The 17,248-nt window shown below is 43.4% G+C and overlaps 1 protein-coding gene across 1 annotated transcript in view; it reads left to right on the forward strand.

The window, feature by feature from the left end:
* The window catches only part of PELI2 (pellino E3 ubiquitin protein ligase family member 2), a 75,498-nt gene that overhangs the window by 15,805 nt on the left and 42,445 nt on the right, over window positions 1-17,248 (forward strand). The gene's annotated exons all lie outside the window — the stretch shown is intronic.

The following is a 17,248-nucleotide window of genomic DNA, read 5'->3' on the forward strand; positions in this document are numbered from 1 at the left end:
CCCAGCAAAACAGTATGAACATAGCAGCCTTGTAGTAGTGCGTGTGGTGTTTTTCTTGTCCAGGTGTATATTATTATGATGTAGTTTTGGAATTTAACAAATTGTGTACCTCCCATATGCCTTCAAGGCTAATCCTCTAAAACAAGGATGTACAAAGCCTTCCTCTAGGCAAAAAGGTTGGACTGCTTTTTAAGTAGTCTCTTAAAGAATACTTAAATTTGGTATACAACATAACATACACCTTTGCCTCCACTGAAATGGCAATATTATACAAGAGCTGACAATAAATTAGCACCATTTTAGTTTGCTAAGAAGAGGGAGCTCATTCCTAACAGCTATTAAGAATAAGTGACCCTGGATCTAGCATCTGGCCAATAGATTATATATGATTCGGGGTTCATGGGAACTGAGTTGAAACTATATATGCTTGCTTTAGGTGCTTCAAGTCAGAAATGAGCCTACTGTTCAAAAAACAAAGCTCTTGAGCTTTTCTAGTTCTCTGCCAGAAGCAACAAAGTGCCCTTGGTGTTGAAATGGTACAGGGATGCATAAATGCATCTGCAGTGCTGTTGGATTAGAGCAGAGAGCCGCACTGCATTTGCAGAAATTACACTGTTGATTTAAAGATCAAATAGGATATGATTATTAAGATGACTCCCATTAGGGTCAGTCAGTATGAGCAGATGCAGTGGATCTGCTGGATCTTCCATGTAATCTTTCTCTGTGTAGTCTCCCAGTGTCTCTAGATCTTCTGGTTTGGGAAAATGTTCTTTTTGTCTCTCTAACCAGTCATTCGGGTTGTTCCTGATCTTCATTTTAGCAGGGGTACATTTTATTTTTCCTTGCACACTAAAATGATATCTCCAGGAACAGAAATTTTATATTGAGCCAAAGCTGACTTGCCTCCATGCTCCACTTCATTTTTTTTTTTTCTGTTTTAGATTATCTGTATTATCCCTGAAGTCTCTTTACCTCTCAGAGTCCATGAGTTGTGGTACCGCTCTCTGTTAAAATGGGAAGGGCACTTGCTTTTGCATTTAACATCTGGAGACTTCAACTATTCAAGTCTCTCGAGGTTCCTCAGAGGAACGATTATAGTGTTTTCAACGATCAGGAGCCTAGTCCTGATGGAAAATGTTTGCCTAGTGCTGACAAAGTTTGTTAAATATTTTTGGGGAGTTTGTTCTCTTCCCCTTCTTGGTAACACTGCTGTTCTTAATGTTCAGTCGGAGAAGAAGAGAGCTAGTTGCAGACTGTGGCAGCTGATTGTCCCATCACTCCGTTCAGTAAAACTAAAGTTATTCTGTGCCCTTATCCAGAGCTAGGAATAGTCTTTCAATTAAAGTAGACCCCTAAATTGCAGGTTGTTCTTTTTTTAAAACTATTTTTGGCAAGTGCTTTATGCATCCACATTCACAGCTTTGATTCCTAGTAAATCCTTATTAGGACATGTTAGATGTTTAGGTACCTTCTGGTCATCGTTAGAAAGGGAATGTCATTTTTGCTTGCTATCTCTGTGATTGTACATTTGAGACATGTTGAGCTTCAGGCTGCTACACTGCTCTTTTAAATTAGGATATCGGCCTCTGAAAGTCTTGAAGCTCGCTTTCCACTCGCGGGGATTGGCAGGGCTTTTGTAAAAGCAGTGGTTATTCAGCATGTCTGAATCCAACAACTTTAAATCGAAGCCTGGAATTTAGGGACACAAGTTTTGATCATCATTCATTTGAATAACTTGGAAACTATTCTTACACCATAATTTGAACCGCCAGTTTAGGTATAGGATGCAACTATTTAGATTTTTCAATTGATGAATCCTGTAGAAAGAGTAATGGGTGTATTTGATTCTGGTTCAGCTCATGATTTAAGCACAGGGATAAAGCTACAATGCATTTTAATAATCATACAGGCAAAAACAATTTTCAGTATTGTCAGGACATGTAAAATGCAAAGAAACCATCCATAACTTAATACTCCGAAGTTCATAGGGAATTCTTTAAAATCGGGGCCTCTATCTATTTATATTGTGAAGTACTTTGAGACTGAGATCTGGAATAGAATAAAATTTGCAGTGCAGCATAAGCTTCTGTCTCCATGTATTTTTTTATTTTTTTATTTTTTTGAATTTTAAGCCTTGCAGGAAGTTTTGGTACCAGAGACTGGCCAGTCCTCTGGCTAGCTTCTGCTTGTATCAAGTGGTCACTTTTTAGGTCAGGGTTCCTACTTCCTTTTGGACTCCAGCAGTTATCTACGGTTTTGATGAGGAAGCCATATTATGAATTGGTATGAGACTTAACATTTATGAAAGCTGCTTTTAATCCTCATGCGTAAGAGGGAGAGAAGGTAAGAGGGTGAAGTCAGTGGTTGGAGCTGAAAATATCTGTGCTGATGGATGTTTTTCCTGGATGTTTTCTTAAAGGTTTGAGTTCTTTAAAAGGTTGTTTGGCTGTTTGGAATTTGGTCAAATTGACTGTTATTGCTACATGCTACACTAATTTATTGTGTTTCTGAGAGTTTGGCTTTAAATGGGTAAACAAAACATCAGCCTAATGCCAACATCACAGACAGATTTTCTTGGTCTTCTGCCCTTGGCTTCAAAATGTTAGTATAATTTACACTTGGATTCAACTACTCGCACGTTGTTTTTGTGTAATGGCTTTTCTTTATAATACAGACAATGAGATCAAATGGGGTTGTTATTTTTTTTGTTTTTGCAAGGAGGAGGATTAAACTTTTGTTTTTAAGCTTCCTTTCTTTAGGACGAAGCTGATTGGACAGGATGTAAAGGTTTGTGCGCAAGATGTATGGGCTTAACTGTAGCATAAGTAGGATAGAAGTGGAAATTGCACATGTGTACAGTTGTGCACACACTTGGGCTAAGTTCAGACAGTCTAGAAACCCTGGGGCTGAATTAATTTAACTGTCGCAGGTTAATTTAAGCTGTGTAGATTGAACCATTAAGCAAGTGAACAGACATTCACTTTTGCTTCTGGAAATGCAGCCACGTGCCTGCCTGCAGTGGCCCAGGCCAGAAACCAAGGGGACACTTGACCTGTTTGTCCTGAAATGTTCCATGCTGGGTATCTGTATCATGTTATACAGGTCTTCAGTACAGGACTTCCCAATCGTTGAGTGCTTGGTTTTGTTAACTTAATGTTTAATCTCTTGGACCTTACGATATAGCTCACCTTCTTGTGTACTATACAAAAATACCAAGTTACTGCAATTTTGTGCTGGATATAAAATAGGCACTTTGTATGAGAGTCTCTTGCCACCTGTTCCAGTGTCTACATCTTAGAGAAAATCTTATGAAAGAATTTTTGCTTAACAGTTTTGTTGCTCTGGTTAAAGGCAGTGGTACGTTCCTAAGTAGTTTAGAGCATGTGGTACCAGTGACAAGATGCACTCCAGCGTTGCATCAGCACTACAGAACACACTTGGGGGATATAGAGCAGGTTCAGAAAAAGACCATAGGCAAGCAAGGAGGGACTGAATTCTGTCCAGTCTAAAAATGCCATCCTAAAAAGAGCTGCTTAAACTCCATAATACCTCGCTTTTTTTTAACTTTCGTTTTTCAGATATGTGAATTTCTGTTCTTGGACTTCTTCGGAAGCACCGCAGTTGTGATAGTGCTGAGAAGCTCGGTATCTGGCTTACACTTGAAGCTGATAGAAAATAAGAAGTTGGGTAGTTCTTGGCCAGACTTGCCAGAAAGGCTCAATCTATGAAATATGTTCATGGCATGCCTAACCATGCATCTGCAGAATCAGGCTGTGCACAAAATAAACAGCACCCACCTCTTCTTTAAACAAGGGATAGATAGGTGGCTGGTAAAGAGAGGGTAAGGAAGTGGTGGTGGTGGTCCCTTCTTATATAATAGCTAGTGGTAAATGCCCAGGAAGCATGAGACCTGATTGAATGCTTTGCTCTGCTTTGAGGGAATTCAAAGCCACTTCTCCCATTGCCCAGGTTTGTGTCCTAACTGCCAGGCCACTGTCTCTTCTGGGGTGGGAGCAATCTCCATCCCTCCACTGTGCAGAGAAGAATTCAAGACCCTTTAGAATGGAGTGAGGAAGGGAAAGCATGACTCTAGTGACCAGGCCGATGACCTGAAATGTTGGGGGAGACAGATCCCAGTCTGTACTTCGGCAGCTATCTCTGCAAAACAAAACAGCTGTTAGAGTGCATTGCCACTGCCTTTTGAAACAACCTAGTGACCCTGCTCTTATCTTGAAATTAGAACTGCCTGCCTTCAGGAGAGGATGCCAGGCAGTAAGTACAAAGTAGATGGAGGTGACCTCTGCAGCTCCAAATCAGGCACCTAAATCCTCTCCTCTCACTGGCGTTGATGAACCACCCAGCCTCCAGCATGTCCCGTCAGCTTGCTCTAAGTACAGGTACTCCTCACTTAACATCATCCCAATTAACATTATTTCATTATTATGTCGCTGATCTATTAGAGAACATACTCGTTTAAAGTTGCGCAGTGTTCGGTTATAACGTTGTTTGACCGCCGCCTGCTAGTCGGTAACTACTGTGATGTAATTGGATTTGCTTAGCGTCGTTTTGCTCATTTGCATTTTTCAAGATCGTAACTATGATGTTAAGCAAAGAATAGCTGTGGCTTTCTATGCAGTGTGTTAAGTGTTGTGGATCTTATAAGGAGTCACCCAACTCTTCCTGTAGGCCTCATCAAGGGAGTCTGGGCACCTGACACAGTTTTGGGTTCCACTTTTAGGGGCCAGGAACTTGCAAAGCATTGAAGTACTAAGTGTCCCCCTCATCTAGCTTTTATATTTATTTACTGTATTTACTTGCATGCTTCATATACCTTTTCCCCAAAAAAACAATCCTCCAAAACTGGGGTGTGCGCCGTAAGTGGGGAAGCTGATTTTTTTTATTTTTATTTTGTTGCAATAGAAACCAGGAGGAATATTAGAGCAGACGTCAGCTTGCTTCCAGCTGATATAATGGCTCCTGCTACTTTCGGTCTCTGCAAGCAGAAGGGGCAGGGTCGTGTTAACTCTCACACATGTAGTATGTGTCTGAAGGAGCTTGGGGCAAGTGAGCTGCTGCATGCAGTTTGTAGCGGCATTTTGATGAGGCTTGTGATGTGGAAACAACACTTTATTATTTATAGGAACATCTATAAAGAACCATTTGCAGTAAAGAAGCAAGTCTTGCTGTTGCCCTTGCTGTTGCCAGCTTGTTGCTGTCCTGCCACACCAGGAAGGTCCTGCTGCCTCACCCGGACTGGACACAATGTTTCTAGGAACACTTATTCTATTTGGCACAGTCAGACGTGACTGAAAAATTTTCCCTCCCTCATCACCTTCTAACTTCTAAAAACCAGGGGCGTGTTTTATTTTGGGGGGGTGGTACATGGAGAAATAAGGTAGCGGCTAAATCTCTAATCCAAAAGGATGTAGCCACTGCCGAAAAAATCTGGTTCCGTTTGCTCTGCTGATATTTTTGACATCAGCACCTTATGCAGTATTATACTGTAGCTGGCTGTAGCTTGTAAATAAGCAGCTATTGGTTCCCTTTTACTCCTCCCCTCCACCCCATTGACTTTTTTCACTTATTTATCTATTTTCTGTTTCAATCTGCTTTCACTGCTGCTTTTTTTTAGGATCCAGTTCAGTGATTCCCAAAGGATATGCTCTGGCACACTAGTAGGCCATGAGAGCAATGGAAATGTACTGTGTCAGGAGGTAATGCTCCACTGTGCGCTTGCCCCAGTTACTACTCGGGGACTGCAGCCACTGCTGCTGCCTTCCTCCACGTTTCCCTACTCCTGGCAACCCCTGTGCTGCCCCCTTCCTACCCCCCCTCCCCCATGCTCCTCTGAACCTGGGTGGGAGGGCAGACCCACCTATAGATCTGTGCTTTGCAACCTGGCTCATCCATTCACTCCTCTTATGCTCCTGGGGCCAGCAGGAGGGGCCATGAGGGTGAGCACCAGCGTTTGGGACTTTTTAGGAACGATGATCTCCTGAGGTCCCTTCCAGCCCTGATGTCTATGAGATACAGCATTGGGGTTTGCCTTTACCCCTGAGGTCCGGACTGGGGGTTGGGAAGGAGCAGACGGTGAAAAGAGCAAGGCACTGCAAGGTGAGGTCCTGCACCTGCCGTCCTTAAGTGGCACCAGCCAGGTCAGGGATTCTCAACTTCTTTAGCCTCATAAATGCCATTGTATCGTGTCTGAATTTAGCTCCATCTCCATGGTTTTGTTTTCAGTTTTGGTTTTTTACCTAGGATGCTGTGAAATGTAGAAAAGTTTATGGAAGGGTGCCTTGAGGCTGAAAAGTTGAAATTCTTTGCTATAGAGACTAATCCTTCGTTTAAAGAGACATGTGTTTGGTGTCACTTTTCTAACAGTACATCTCAGCACTGATACAATTCCCTTTGGTAAGGGAATGGAATATTTTAATATGTTTTGTACACACGCATTTCCAGGCGTAAGAGTGAAGTTTGCCATCAGATCTGATCTGGGGGAAAAAAGTGCGCCTCGCGTATCAAAAGAGCATTGATCCAAATGATCAGTCTGCCGGCATAGATCTTAGAACTACAGCTTGGAAAGTTACTTGAAATATTTTTCGTAGATTATCCTATTTTCATTACAGTCCAAGAGAACCATATAAATACACATTCTTAACTTTCTTGATTTTAAGGGGCCTTGGTTTTCTTTGTTTAAAAATCCAAAATTTTCTAAAAAAAAAAAAGTCCAAAATTTTCTGATTTAAACCCTCCCACCAAAATCTGCATTTTTGCACAATTAAAATGAAACAACACTATATGTGTGTGTGCGTGCACACATGCGCACGAACAGAATGTTTTATTGATACATTTACAATTTGAAAGCCTACCAGTCCCACTGCCTCCATGGCAAGCCACCCCTTGCCCACCCGGCAGCAGTGGGGGCGGCAGTGGTGGCGCAGAGTTGTGCCTCCTGCTACTGCCGGGCCGGCTGGGGGCCTTGCTTGGTGGCATGGCCGGCATGCGGGTCCTGGCAGTAGTTGTGGCAGCACCATGCCTCTCTGCCTTTCCACTCTGGGTCCTGCCCACTGGGCAGCAGGGCAGAAAGCCCTGAGCCCCGCAGTGGGCAGCTCGCATCTGCCCCCGACCCATGCAGAAATCTGAGGTGGAACATGCCCCCCCACCATGCCTCCCTCCCTGGGAGAGCCCGCAGTGGTGGGGAGCCAGCCCCCTGCTGCTGCTGCCCCCTGGATGAGCCACCTGTGGCTCTGTCCCACTCTCCCAACTGGGCTGCACAGCTGCACATTCCCACCCTGGCTCGGCACCATCCTGGCTGGGCAGCACCCCCACCCCAAGCCCATCGCCAACTCTACCCCACTCCCTCCTCAATCTGCCCCTTCCGCCTTCTCATCACCCATGCCCCCTTCTGCTCCCCACCCCGCGCACACACTTATGGTAGTTTTTAGTTTTGTCTTGTTTTAATAACCATCAGGTAGTCTGTCTAGAGCACTGCTAAAGTACATGCAAGCAAGTTGGGGAGCTGCCCTCCACTGCTGCCCGGCTGTCCTGCTGGCCATGTGCGTGTGTGCGTGCACGCACGTGTACATGGCGCTCCCTGCATCCTGCTCCCCCCAGGCAGCTCCTTGCAGGCTGGAGCTCTACCAGCCTCCTAGGGGAGACCCGCAGTTTCCTGCATCTTTCTCCTTTAAAGGAGAAAACCCACGTATTTCCACAGCAGATGGAAAACCCAGATCCCTGTTGATCAGGCTGTCTTTATGTGAACACTGCTAGATGCTGACTTTAAACCTGCACAAAACGTTTTATAGCTCAGAAAAAAGAGCAGGTCAGTTTTGCATAAAAAACAAAGCAGAGATTTCTCTAGAGCTGGAACGCTAGCTAGATAAAACTGTCCAGACCCTGGTTTGTCTCGTGGTCAGCAGCAGTGGAAAATTGAATCGAGTCCTTAGGCGTCTGGTGACCCACAAGATAGTCAGAGAGATGCTGTATGTTATTGATAGTTGCTGACTGTTGGGGTTGATGAGCAATCCTAATGTTAAGTGTCTACAGGCATGACTTTGTCTGAATAAAGAACAAGGCTCTGTTAGTTTCTAGACTCCTTGTCACTTCACTGTGATTTCATTTGTTCACTTCCCAACCTGTGCCCTGAATTTATGGAGCTGGTAAAACTCCCCCCAAATCCCATATAAACATAAGACCTTCAATCCTGTTTATTAATGGGTCTGTTCCTTACCTGTTTCGACTCACCTCTGTCTGAGGATTTCTTTGTGTTTAACAGAAAGGTGAACTGTTTCCAGTCAGTCCTTTGGAGGCATTTGATGCTTCTTTCATTTCTTTTTTTTCTTTACCGTTCATTTTCTTTTCTTTTTAGTGGTTCTACTGTTTTTGGCTGCCTGGAAATATCTTAAAGCAGAGCCGAGTACACTAAGAAGCAGGTGTTCTCTTGAATGCAAATTTCTGTAACTGTCTAGGCGTACCGTTTTCAACACACACCGGTATTTGCTGACAAAGGATATATTTTCTTTTTTTCTTTAGGAGGAAAGAAGAGTCTAAACTTGTCAGCTCTGATAGCTTCCCAAGCTATGTACTGGTGTAATGGGTATGTTGGGGCTTGATGGGTGGGAGGCTTCAGTTCATCTGGCACGTTGCCCTGCTAATATGCCTGTTGGCAGTGGTTTTTGTGGTCTGTATCTGTGTTTTTAGCATATGCCAATTTAATTAATATGCCTGTTTTAATAATAGAGGCACCCCAGAAGTGTCATTTCCCTATAGAAAAGGGACATTATAAGGAGCTTAAATGATTCAGCAATAAGGCAACTTGTATAGCCCAATATTTGCTCTGTTCTGTTTGTGGTGGCTAGCCAGTCTAGTCTCTGAACTTTTTTTAGTTGGGGACCTGTAAAAGGCATCAGCTTGCTCTAATCCAATGGGGGCCAGCCAGTTTTGCAGATGTACCACAAATTAGCCCCACACCTTCCCCAAGTGCCACTTGATCCCTTTCCTTTGCCTGACTTGCTGCTCTGCTTGCTGCTCTCTGCTCTGTGCTCCCTACCCAGTCTGCGGTGCGAGATGTGGTAGGGTAACCAGGCAACTGGCACTTTCATCACCTTGCCCTCAGATGTGTTTCCAATAACACAATATATGGGTGGCGTATTAGATCTTGCATGCTAATGCACACCACGGTTTTTCCCACTGGTGAAGCTGGAGCAGAAGCAAAAGTAGGAATTTTTTTAAGGAATCTAGTATATATGCTAGTTATATATTCAAATTAGTCTTTTTACTGTAACTAGACACTTTCTTGGGCACTGATGGGAGCTATTATGAGAGAAACTTGTGTAGTCAAGACTTGGTTAGAGACCTGGCAAGGGACCCAAGTGCTGCTGCTAGGTTGGAGGTGAGCAGGAAGGAAAGGGGCTCTCCTCACCTCTACAGCAGGGGCTATTTTAAGACTAGGTGTTTGCATCTTTCTGCAACACAGGGAGATGGTTTATATATTAGTTAGCAAGTATAAGGAAAAACTTTGTGCCATAAAAATAATTGCATGAGGAAAATGTATTTACATCTGATTTAAGCAGATTTTATATTTTTAGATTTCTAAAATTATAAAGGCGATGTGATGCTCATTTACAAATGACTCCCTAGACGGGGCTGGCTTTTTTGGCACGTTCATCAGAATTCCTAGTTATAAATAACTTTTGAGAGGCAGGATCTTGAATTCTGATGAACATGCCAAAAAAGCCAGCCCAGTCTAGGGAGTCATTTGTAAATGAGCATCACATCACCAGTAATTTATATCTGTACCTGGGAGGGATATTCAGATTTGTGGTAACCTGGGCTACCTTTACCATTATGAATTGCAGCTAGCAGAGATGCGTGCAAGCCTTGCAAGTGTACAGAGGAGTGAACTCAAACCCCAACGCAGCATGAGAAATGGATGTTTTCGGAAGAACACTGTGCAAGGTGTGCATAATTTAAAAAAAAAAAAGAGAGAAGAGAGACATCCAGCTGGGGGGAGAAGCAAGATTAAAAGAGAAAGTTCCTAGTATTGAAGAAATCCAGGATGTGGTACTCATGAAGCACCTAAAGGGTGTGATGTATTAGAGCTTGTGCACAGAGTCAAACGCTAGGTTGTATACCCAGAGACATCCTGACACAGGGCCACGAGGTATAACTCCATCTATTTTGTGTGTTTGAAGTGACAGCATCTGGGCTGTCACTTAATTTGTGGGCCGACCTTGAATTCTGTCTCTTCCCTCTCTTCTCCCCTTTATATGGGAGGCATTTCATTTTAGTTTATTAAACGAATGACTAAATTAAAGTGAAAACTATACTACCATACATTTCCCCAACTGCTTTTGTATTTAGTCTGTCTGTGAACTGTAAAGTTGGAAGTTAGCCTATGCAAAACCATGGCTCGTACTCCACCATAAGTCGTGGTCATAACATCTGGCGTGAGTTTAAATCCCTGTATTATCCCTGCTAGTTGCCCTAACTTAACAGTCACTGTGGGACCTCTGGAATGAAAATAATTTTAAACCCATAGCCATACACTGAAGCAGAGAGGTCCAAATGCATTTTTATTTTTGTAATTTTTTTGGTAAAAACTGTTGTAAATTACCTCCTTGTAGAATAAACTTTTAAACTGTATTCTCCTGGCACCTTATTAGCTGATCTTTAACCAAAAAAAAATCAGAAGTTTGGTTTTGAAGTATGTCAATGAGCAAACTGCAAAGTAATTTTGAGGTTATTGCATTACGTACAGGGAATCTGTAAGGAGACTTGATGGGGGCCCCATCCTTACTTAGCTGCCCCATCTGGTTTTATCTGTCACCCCTAGCTATTGGCTTCTGCGAGCATTGAACACCCTCACTGCTTAGCTTATAACAGCTAGGAATTAATCTTTAAGAAGCTTTTTTCTTTTTTCTTTTACTTTCTTTTAATAGCCTTAAGGGTTTACAAACTTTGAATAGTCAAATTATTTATCTCCAATACTGTATTTATCTGCATACCACACACCTCTGAGAAAGACCTTGTTTTTGCAAGGCAGCTTGAAGGAAACTTTGTTTTTTCCCTTGCCAGCAGCTGGGGGGTAGGGAGGGGCGAGAGCGCTGTGGCTGCTTTGTTAACTTGCTAGCTGCACTGACACTGGCAGCAGCTTGAGGGCATCCCTTCCACAAAGCAAAACCAGAGGGAAGGGAAGGTAATCAGAGAAATGGGGCTGGAGGGGCCCTCCAGAGGTCACATCTCGTCCAACCCCCTGCCTGAGACAGGATCATCCCTATCCAAACCATCCTAAACATCCGTCATCTCTTCTAAACTCTACATAAGACCACCCTCAACCCTGACCCAGCCCTGACCTAACACCCTAACCTGCCACAGGTGAAGCAGAGGAGCCGTGGCAGCCGATGTCCTGCTTCTACGAAGTGTTGTCAGCGTATGTGCAAGAGCGTCTCATGCCTCCCACTACACGGGAAGGCACCCCCCCGCCCCACAGTGTGTACCTGTCTATCCACGGGGTAAAATTCCTTCCTGACCCCAAGTCTGGTGATTGGTCTGACGCTGAGCAGAAGGGCTAGACCCTCTACCCGGGAACCTCTGGCTTTGGTCCCAGCAGGAGCATTGGCACACCCTAGTTAGTCATCAGCCTTGACTTCAGCCAACACCCTGTGCCTCTGAGGGAGGCTTCAAAACCCCGTGTAGCAGAAAGGGAGGGTGGGGACCATCAGCTAATCCCAGAAACGTGGGAAATGCCCATAGAAGAACATAGGCATAGCTATACCTAGATCATCCCTGACCAGTGGCTGTCCAACCTCTTCTTGTGGACTCTCCATCCTCGGAGGTGTTCAACTTCCCTAGGCGTCTAGTCCACTGCCTCGGTGTCCTAACAATGAAGAAGCTTTTTCCAGATATTCAGTCTAAGCTTACTTTGCTGCAACTTCAAGGTACTGGTCTGCATCCTCCTCTCTGCTATGTGAGAGAACAGGTGCTTTCCCTCTTCTTTATGGCAGTCCTTCAAGTATTTGAAGACTGCTGTCGCATCCCTTTTTAAGCTCCTTTTCCACAAGCTAAATGTGCCCAGCTCCTTCAGCCTCTCGCCATGTGACTTGCTTTGCCCACCTCTGGGCCATGTGCATAGTGGACGCAGTAGTGCAGTGAGCGCTCAGGGCTCCCTAGCTGCCAGCAGTAGACAGTTTCTCGTGCAGCAGCAGCGACCTCAGTCCTGGCAGCGTGAGGGTGTCTCTTTTAACAAAACTGGAGAAAAGTAAAGTAGCTCTGCCCACTCAAATGGTAGAGATGGTGCCTGCTTGCAAGCCAAAATCACATAGTGGAGGACTAGAGTTCAACCTTCTGCAGGCTGGGCCATCCCATAGTCCCTGTGATGTCCTGTTATCTGCTGCCAGTCTCAGCTCTCCCATTCCCCTTGGGGTCTTCTGTGCACACTTTGGAGGGCCTATGCACTAGAGCCGGGTCTCTCCCAAAAGGAGGTCCTGTCAAGTCATCTCAATGGGAAAACTCTGAAACGATCAAGTTTTGTTTTTATTAGTAGCGTGGCGATACCCCGAATTCCAAACAATATTGATGCTGTGTTGTGTTAAAGGCCTCTATAGACAATATCTGTCCTCTGAGTCCATAGCCTAGCCTACATATCTGAAAGGATACAACAAATAACTGAAAGATCAGGTAGACCTGGGTTGGCAGGAAGACTTGTGAATGTTGGTGCAAAGAAAATAAAGTAAAATAGTTTACTTTTTGGTAACGGTGCAAGCTCTTTATTCCTTATACTAACAACTGTCCCCAGATGCACATGGTTAAATGTAGGGTGTTGGTTTATTTATTTTCTTGATTATGAAGAACTGATGCAATGGTCCAGAGAGGCAAAGCTGAGGGTAGAAGAACATAAAATATCCAGTTGCTGTGCATTTAAAAAAAGAGGGAGGAGGGTCTGAAACTCAGAGTGAGCAGCTTGCTTGAAGTCACTGTTTGTGCTGGTCAGCAATCACGCCCAAATCTCCTGAGTCTGGTCTAGTTCCTGAAACTCCCGTTCCTCCATCTTGGCTTATTAAACGCTTCTAATTTCAGAGCACTGTAGTAAGTGAATTAAATATGTTGTGGGATAATTTGAAATAATCTAAATTCAGTTTATGCATGAAAAGATTAATTGGCATAGTGAGTAGTTGTTTTGTTGGAGGAAATGCAGCTTAAGTTCATATAAAGCCTTCCAAGTTGTTATTGTAGCATCAGTGAATCTCTGGTATACTGGCTTATCCAGTTTTCAGAAAGGGACAGCCTGATAAACGCGTTCATTTCTAATAAATATGAAATTTTAATTTGAATACCCTCTACAGTTACATGGGCTTTCAAGAGATTTATATTTTAGACAAGGATTTATTGTCTTTTGCATAATATAAACCTATCCTAGTTGGTATTTTATCTAAATTGCCATTTTAATCTAGCCTTGCTGCTGATTCTTTCCTTCCCCCTCCTGTTCTAGCTTCATAGTATGTGATTTGTCCAAGAATCAATTGGCTGCAGTGTAGATTTCTGCAGTAAATATTGGTTAGCTGGTTTTTTTCTTAATCTAATCTGCCCAGCCATTGCTATAAATATGAATCTGCCTGTATAATACCTGTGCTTAGTTCATGATTTTTATACTACTGTCTGTATTTACTATCTGCTAATTGTTTAGCATCCACATAATCTTTGCTTTAGGGAACCCCTTTAATCTCTTCCTAATTTGTTCATATAGTTACTTTTATTTATAGTATTTCCAATATATTCAGTGCTCTTGGGGTTCTCTGGATCAAATTCTTTTGTATTGGAGCATGTGGATGTGCATCCAGTAGAAGACCAAAGGTAATGTGAATGAACATACTGTAGAAAACGCATATAGTAACAAGCTTTGCCACAGGATTTTCACTTTTTATTTCACTTCTATTTCAGCAGACAAAACTAGTTAGTTTTGAAGAAGGGGAAAATCCCTCTAAAAAGGGAACAGCTCAACATTTGCAAAATGTTGTTTAAAAATGCATTTGATTCAACAATTAAAACTTGTTTGGAAAAGTATTAGAAGTTGTAGGGACCTTTTCCTTATTCTACTTGGAGAAAAGCTACTTAAATAAGGTGGAGATGGGTGTGTGCAGCCTCTTGCTGGACAGTTTTAAAGACTGTTTGGCCACTGGTAGATCACTTGCCTACTTCGCAGAATTTTTTCCAGTACCTTGTTTTCTTTAAGGCCAAAGACGATGTGCAGTTGATGTGTTCCAGGGGGCATAGCCCTCTAAAAGTAACATGAATCAGTAAGTACATTTAGTGCACACACACACACATCTAGATTTGTGTGCCCTTATCCTAGAATCTGAAAATCATCCTTTTAAAGTCTGCAGTGCTGCTGAAAGGTAGATAAGCAGTTTTACACTGGATAAACTGGCATAGACAACTGACGTGCCTAGTCAGAAGCAGATCTGCCAGTAGTGCCTCCTCTGAGTTGGTCTCTTTTCTCTTTTGCTACTCGGCCTGGCAACATAAATATTCCCATTTTGCTTTATGCTAAAAACTGGGGGGAGGGGGATGACACGAACCAGCAGCAGAGGTGCTTGCAACAATAATGGTGACTGCATAGTGATACTGAAAGGCTTTGCCTGATTCACACTGCTCCCCTTAACCCAGGGGTGTCAAACTCATTTGACCCTGTTGGCTGAACGAGGGTCGCTATGCGGGTCCTGTGGGCTGGATCTGGACTGATCCCCTGCTGGCTCCAGAGCTAGTCCAGACTGGGCCCCAGGCTGTCCATATGTGCTGCAGCCAGTGCACGGGGCTGGTTCAGCACCCCATGCTGGCCCATTGTTCATGTGCAGGACCCATGGGCCCTGATCCAGCCCACCTGCTGAGTGCAGTGTGCGGTGCTGGGAGGCCATTGCATACCTGCATACAGCTTCATGGGCTGAATGTGGCCCAGGGGCTGTGTTTGACACCCCTGCTATAACCCCAGAAATACTGTTCGTGGCACTCTGGGGGGGAAAAAAGTGCAGACTAATTTCTAATGTCTGCAATAAAATATCCATTCTGAATCTGCAGCATTGAAGTAGCAGCCGGTATGGTTACAAATCTGAGGGCATCCAGGTGGATGCTAATTTAATATTGTTTTATATGTTGCCATTTGTTTTCTGTTTCTATACACTTAAATCACTCGGTGGATGTCCTTTTCTTGCTGTGGTGCATGAATCCCTTCATCATGGGTTAAACTGTATGGTACGAAAAACAGTCTTGCCCTGGAGCTTACAATCTGGTTTCCTGACTGTTAGAATTTCAGATTTTACAGGGGATTTTTTTTTTCTACTCAAGGTCGATGCCTTGCATTCCCTGTGGTGGCAAAAGTTGCATCTTAGGGCCATATTAACACCTTACCATGAGAAGAGTGCAGGTTTAGACAGAATGGTAGGCATGTAGTCCATGTTCTAGGTGTACCCCTACCACCTTCTGACTATATACCTAGTCACAAGTCAAAGCTGAAATATTTTGTTTAGGTTGCACACTATCATGGTTTGCATTTTGGCATCAGTGGGACTTGCCCTTTTGATTTCCCTTTTATGACTAAGTTTGTCTGGAAATCTTAGTCTGCAATTTAGACTCTGTACTGTAAACAAACTTATTGTGGCCCATGAAAAAGGTTTTAAAAAGTTGATATTCTTTTCTCCTGTGCTGTGAACGCTTATTTAAATGCATATATTTGTGTTTATCGGGACTAATCGTGAAGAAGGTTGGATACCTGCTAGGGAAGTTGTAGTTTCAGTACCTTGATATTTTTCTACTGTGGCTTTTACCTATAGTAGTCCTATTTGACACCCAAAGCCTCTCCCAAGGGAGGATTTTAAAAAAAAATTAATGGCTTGCTCTTTATAAACTATAGGGTTATAAACACAATTTCAAATTTAATTTTACGCAGCTTCAACCTGTTTTTTTAAAATTAGTTGGTCCTCCCTCCCTCCCTCCTGTGACCATGACCCAACTCCAAGGACTCTCCTGGCTAATGCCTGCTGAAGTGACTTGCCCATAATAACAACTGCTGCTTCTATCACTTTAAATTACATTTTTGGGGGTATATTTTTACAAACATTCTGCCTCCTACGTAGATCTAGAGTGCCTTTGCTTTGTAATTGCAGATAATGGATATCCTGTGCTTATAAACATTATCTTATTTATCACTTTCCACACATTCTCCGAAAGTACATCTTGTCCTTGGTTTGTGTATTAAAATCTTCAACAGTTGATGTTTTATTAGATTTTAGTTTTTAATGTTGCGTAAATCATTGGTTATTGTTTTTATATTGTAAGAGAAACAGGAACATCCTAGAAAGGGGTCATTAAAGTTTTTTCTGCATTGTGACTTATTTATGGCTTGGGTTGTAACAAGCATTTTTTTTTTTTTTGAAGCCAGGCTTTCAAGATTAAGGGAGTATTTTTCTGCACTAACATCAAATTTGAGCTTCATGCTGAACATGTTCATTAACGATTTGGATTCGGGTATTACAAGCAATCTGGCAAAATTCACTGATGACACCGAGCTAGGGGGGAGAGTTGTCACACTTGAAGACAGGCTGGCAATACAGGCTGACCCGGGCAAGCTCGTGAAGTGGGCAGACCTCAACCTGATGTCATTTAATCCAGAGGAATGGAAAGTGCTCCATCTGAAGAGAAATAATCCACAACACACTTACAGGCACGGCAGTGCTCTGCTTGCCAGCACCACAACTGAATGAGACCTGGGTGTCATGCTTGACAACAAAATGAACACGAGCCGCCAATGCGATGCCGTAGCTGGCAGAGCTAATTGAACACCGACACGCATCTACCGAGGCATCTCGAGCAGGGCAAAGGATGTTATCCTCCTGCTTTACTCGGCCTTGGTAAGACCGCAGCTGGAGTACTGCATCCAGTTCTGGGTGCCGCACTTCAAGAAGGATGTGGAGAAGTTTGAGAGTTCAGAGGAGAGCCACACACATGATTAGATGCCTGGAGACCAAGACATATATGAGGAGAGGGTGATAGACTTGGGATTGTTCAGCCTGGAAAAGAGAAGACTCAGGGGGGACTCAGTTGCAGCCTGTAAGTATATCAGGGGCTTGGGGGAGTATCTATTCACCAAGGCCCTCCAGGACAGGACAAGAAATAATGGGCCCAAGCTGATTAAAGGTTGCTTCAGGCTAGATGTAAGGAAAAACTTCTTTACAAGATGAGTGCCCGGGATTCGGAA

Source organism: Crocodylus porosus, unplaced genomic scaffold (genome assembly GCF_001723895.1).
Source record: "Crocodylus porosus isolate Cpor-Errol unplaced genomic scaffold, CroPor_comp1, whole genome shotgun sequence".
Taxonomy (NCBI): Eukaryota; Metazoa; Chordata; order Crocodylia; family Crocodylidae; genus Crocodylus; species Crocodylus porosus.